At 41.4% G+C, this 5,743-nt stretch overlaps 1 long non-coding RNA gene across 1 annotated transcript; it reads left to right on the forward strand.

Moving 5' to 3' along the window:
- The first annotated feature begins 2,675 nt into the window (after positions 1–2,675).
- LOC127751027 (uncharacterized) lies at positions 2,676–3,266 on the forward strand. The gene is made up of 3 exons (XR_008011945.1): positions 2,676–2,811; positions 2,886–3,054; positions 3,139–3,266. It is a non-coding gene; the product is annotated as an uncharacterized LOC127751027 (long non-coding RNA).
- Positions 3,267–5,743: the final 2,477 nt, after the last annotated feature.

Here is a 5,743-nt window from a genome sequence, read left to right on the forward strand (position 1 = left end):
AGTCGGTCCAGCGCCACGCCACGCCACGCCTGGCCAGCAGACGGGACCCGTTGACACGAGCGAGTCTCGGCGAGTGGGAGTGAGCGAGCCGGACCGAGAGCAGACGGGACGGGACGGGACGGGTGACAGAGCGAGCGGGACGGAAACGAGCTGGGTTTGGGAGCCGATGCCGACCTCTGATACAAGTATGAGAGCTACCTGGGAGTTATACTTCGTTATCTTCGGTCCTCATATTTACCTCTTCAACAACTCTACAACAGAGACTATGAGCATGCTGGACGGTTGATTAAAACACGCCATACTTACTTGGGTGAAACTGACATTGAATTTTCTGAACCACATAATGACTGGAATGAAAATGGTGATCAATACTCTTGCTTGAAAACAAAGAACTTTCTTCTGTCGTCTCAAAGAGAGGCAGATAGCTTTTTCAGGGCAGAGGACGGAGATATTGCTACTCTTGTAAATATTGTGCACACTCCACATGATGTCACTCTAGTTGGTCACCGTTTCACTACTATTCAAGATTACTTCCGGTTCCCCATGAATTCTAGTGATTTAGGTATCTGCAAAGTATCAAGGATGGAAGATCGGCCTAGGAGATGGTCAATCACAGAGATTTCTAAAAAACTAGTCTCAATACCTCTGCGAGACTCGTTTCTTTGCATACCCCTCCTTCATGTGTAGTCATATTCTGGTAGTTTAGGTCATTAGATGGTGATGATTAGTTGGTTAGTGTCATCTCATTAATTACTCTTGGTATTCTGAGGACTCATGTTCTATTGGTAATGTGTTCTTGTGTTTTTTTTTTTCAGTTCTCAGTGGTGGAGGACAAAGACGGAGGAGTTTTTGTTGTGGCCACCAAATGGATTTCAAAAGATGAGACAAAGTACTCTCCAGGCAATAATTCACCAAGCAACCTCAGGCTGATAATGACCTTGGCTACGCCAAAACCAGATTGGCAGAATATTGCTCTACAAACAAATCACGGTTCATTCGGTAACTATTTAAACATATGTTATTTATACAGCATGAATTTTCTAGAATTGTTCTAGTTCAACTTTAAATACCCAGTATTTCTTTCATGCTATTTCATATTTACAGGAACTTATCATCTTGCTGACAAGGCTCACAAGAAGTTGTGTAAAGGAGGCAGTCTAGAGTCTGGTGTTGACACAGACTATACCAAACTTCGTCAGCGAAGAAAAAATCCCAAGTACGAGACTTCACAATCAGATACTGATAACTAGGTAGATGTACGCCAGACCACGTCTCGCGTAACAGGCTTCGCGATATCTCACGAAACACTGTTACGCTGCGACGCGCCTGGCATACCTTCGCGATATCTCACGAAACACTGTTACGCTGCGACGCGCCTGGCATACATCTACCTAGGCCTGCGGCGCTGACACCCGAGTCGGACAAAAGGCAGAGTCGTAGATAAGCCTTTGGCTACAAAAGACACAAATTTTACCCCCAGGATTTTATTTTGAACAGTTGCCCCACCAGAGACTGTCAAATATCTGAGAAACAACATTAAATTGGTTTTGGGTCATTTTCGTGTGTATATCGCCCTCTGGCGACTAAACGGTTAGAGATAGAGGCAAACGGACAAAATTTTGGCCCTACGGGCTCTACTTTGACGAGTTACGTCTTAGAACGATGTAAAAAAAGTAAAAAATTAAAAGTAAAATTTTTGGGTTTTCGTTTTTGATTTTTTTGACAGGTCAATTTTCAAGCTAGAGGGCTCAAAATCAATACAGTTCTTGCTTTTTATGCTAGAAAGCTACGCTAAAAATTTCAGGTACCTAGCTCAACCCGTTCTCGAGTTATCGTGTTTACAGACAGACAGACACGAAACTTTTTGATCATCACTGGAGTAATAAGGAAATGTCTACTGAGAAAATGCCTTCAGATTTAAGTGAACAACCATGTTGCTCTACCCAGCGGAGTGAGTGCAAATTTCTGGTATAATATTCACTTCATTAATTTGGATCTATGTCAAGGTCATAATTATTTATTTTCTCTTGTAACTGTAGCTGCAGTAGCAACTAATCAAGATACATTGGATTCATGGGATGAAGCTGAGATGTCAGATAGTGTGACACCCATAAACCTAACATATGATAAATCACCAGAAGTAGCCCAGGATGAAGAGTCTCCAGCTCACCCTACTGCACTGCTTTCTGACTCTTTTTTGTCACAGTTATCGCAAGGTTGGCGTAACATATTATTTTGTTTATGTTTTTTTTTTTTTTTTTTTTGAGCTGTATATATTTTATAATCCTGTGTCAACATGTTTTTTTATAGCAGCTACATCACATCAACCTGGAAAGCCAACAAAAATTACTATTGATATGTTGTCTCTGCCTAATCCGAAGTCTCTTAGTGCTGAGTTGAATAATAATCCGAAGTCTCTAAGTGCTGAGTTGAATAATAATAACATACATACACAGAAGACAACAGCACAATGTATGCCTGGTTGTTTATTTGGTGTTCTATTGTTGCAATAACCTTAATCTTTCAAATATTGTGTTGCTTATTTCTATTTGCTCTAACTTTAAAGGTGGTTCCAAATCTTTACAAGAAAGTATTGCAGATGTTGTAGCAGAATCAGATACTGTTCTGCTTCAAAATCTAAATACAAAAGTGGACAATTTAACCAGGTTAATGAATAGAGTTGTCTTAAAATTATTTCCGGAAGAAGCTAATGCAATTGTGGTGCAAAGGCCAGACACTCCACTGGCTGATGAAGAAGCATTTAAAAATCTAAATGACTGGCTGGATGATCGCAGCAATTTTGCTCATATGGTTGGTCAGTCAATGTAAATATTTGTCCTTCACAGTTCCAGGAAGTTACAATAACTTTATACTGTTCGTTCCAGCAACACCACTTGCACATGAAGGCCAAAAATACGACAAATGAGAAAGAGTGTGCAACCCTCTTGATGAATAAAGTATTCTCAAGAGATCTTTGAAAAATTGTGTCATGGAAAGGAACGAAGGGGACAAAGCTGGCCCTGGATACCACCAATATCCTAGAATTGTTGCAATGTAAGTTCAAGCAGATTTCTTCAGTTTGTGTACTTGTTGTAATGTTATCCACTTCCAAATCCTCTTATTTAACCTTTGTTTCAGGTGTTGTCTGTCAACTGTTTGACAAAGACACAAATTTGCTAGAATTTGAAAGCACCCTTAAGAGGTGGCTGTGCATCAGTGGCCAGCGCAATTTTGATTAGAACGTCTAAAAGCCTAACTATTAGCTGTACAATAACTGTTTTGTGTGTTGTTTTTTTTGTTTTTTTTTTGTTTTTTGTTTTGCTGCCAACTTAAAAGTTGTTGGCGTTGTTGGTTTACGTGTCCAAATAATTTGGCCAAAGTGCATTTAAGTTATTTTTTGAAAGACTACAGTCAAACCCTGTTATAGCGTTTCCGGATATAGCGTTTATCCGCTCATTGTGTATTTCGACTAACGGGGGAAGAAGAATAGCGGCCAATCGGGAACCATTATGTTCTACCCGCTAATCTTCTTCCTTCGTTAGTCGAAATACACTATTACGTCGCGATTTTCTAGAACCAAAATCCAATTTTCCATTCAAACCAACTCGTTTATACCGTTTTCCCGCTTATAACGTCGCGATTTTGCTTCCCCGAGGTGCAACGCTATAACGGGGTTTGACTGTATGTGTTTGTCAAGGACGGTCACATTACTGCACAAATGTTAGTTTTTTTGTTGTTTTGCAAATGTTGCAACGTTGATTGTGCTGTCAAAAATAAAGAAATTTCAAGAAGTTTTCTTCAAACAACACTTTTTTTCAACTTTTTACCCTCTCCTCGGTAGGCACCGCCTATTTTATCAAAATATGGATATATTGTACATTTATAGTTATTTTGACGTCATTTGGACGTCATTTGGACGTGCGGGTGCAAATTTTGTGCAAACGTCATATCGGCGTCACGTGACGTCATTATGACGTCATTTTTCCAATTTTCGTGACGTCACAATGACCTAGGACCTTTTGATGTAATTTTGACGTCATTTTGACGTCACCGTGACGAATCTCTGTTCCTTGGGATGGTAGGTAATCCCATAGGTAATTATACCATGGTAATCATGCCATGCAAACAAACCATGGTTATTTCAAGACCATGGTTATTACAAGACCATAGTTATTACAAAAGACCATGGTTATTACAAGACCATGGTTATTACAAAAGACCATGGTTATCTCGATGCACCAGAGGCACGTAGTGCACCATGGTACCACCATGTCAACCATAATCTCCGCAATCTTTAACCATGGTTTGTATGTGGATTGGTCCCCATGGTTTCACCATGACCATAATACCATCATAAATCTGAAGTGCTCACCATGGATAACCATGGAGCACCATGGCGAAAATTTTACCATGGTCGTCCCCATGGTTTTTGTTTTTTAGCCCGCCCTTCTGCTTTTAAAAAAGCATTAAAGCGGGCTTATGCAACCGCTCTCGTGTCCGTCCGTCCGTCCGTCCGTCCGTCCGTCCGTCTGTCCGTCGTCCGTGTAAGAGGAAGGAGATGAGCTAGAGGTCTATAAATTTCAGGGTATCTTAGGGGTCACTCCTGGACAACGAAACGCCTGGTGCAAATCCTGTCAACCACCCCTAAGGGGGTGAAAGGGGGTAACAAAGAAATAGGGGTTGGTCCAAAAAGTAGGAAAAAAATATTTTTTTTATGGTCTCCTAAGGGGTAACTCGTGAAAGTAGAGCCCTATGGGCGAAAATTTTGTCCGTTTGACTCTATCTTGCACCGTTTGGGCGCTAGAGTGCTTTTTTCGGCGAAAATACGGCGACAATGACCACGTTGCACATAAAGACGTACAAGGAGGCGTCCAATCGTAAAATTTCAGAGGAAGTACCCCCCCAAAACAACACATTCTGAATCAGGAACTAGCCTCGGATTTGCCGTATCTTTCACTGTTTTGGTCCTAGAGGTGGTTATATTGAAAACAATGGCAAAAAGTCAAGTTTTAGGACTGTTTGACAAACAATATACAACCAAAAAACTGCGCGGGTTCGTTTTTTTTTTTAATTCTTAAGCAAAGCAGAAGGGTGGGGTGTAGTCACGGTGTTGCCCCGTTACAGTCTTTTGTCATGTCCAAGGAGCAAAATTTATAGGGCCGCAGGCCCCCCGCCGGACGCTTTAGTTTATTCAAATATATACTATATATGAGTGATTTACCGGTCACATTATTTTTTCGATTATGCACTTCAGTAAATCGTGGGACTGAAATGGTCGGGCCGAAGGCCCGACCATCGCCGCCGGCAGGCCAAGCAGGCCCGGCCCCTGCCGAACGGAGTTGCCGGCGCAGCGAAGTGGAGCTGGCAACTGCGTTTGGCGGAAGGGCGGGCCTGCTTGTTTTTTTAGCCTGGGCTGCTCTTAAACTACAGCAACAACTCAATATACCACTTACATTACGGTCTGCATTCTCAAGTGTAGTTGCGAGAGCAGTAAAAGTGTGTGTTATGTGTATTTCGTACTGTTATTTGAGCATGTAGTCTTGATTATAAACAGAATTGAAGTTAAAATACAATCATAACTATAGTTTAGCAACTACAGCTAGGCAAGTACAGTTTCGAATGCAGGTTATCTGTACTTCTTTCCACCCGGGCGTACCCAAACGAGGGGGTATTCACTTCCGTAATACCCTGTACACTCCACCTGGGTATTACTTGTAATGTAATACCAAAAAATAACAAAAAT

Source organism: Frankliniella occidentalis, unplaced genomic scaffold, assembly GCF_000697945.3.
Source record: "Frankliniella occidentalis isolate FOCC.00 unplaced genomic scaffold, Focc_3.1 Scaffold312, whole genome shotgun sequence".
NCBI lineage: Eukaryota > Metazoa > Arthropoda > Insecta > Thysanoptera > Thripidae > Frankliniella > Frankliniella occidentalis.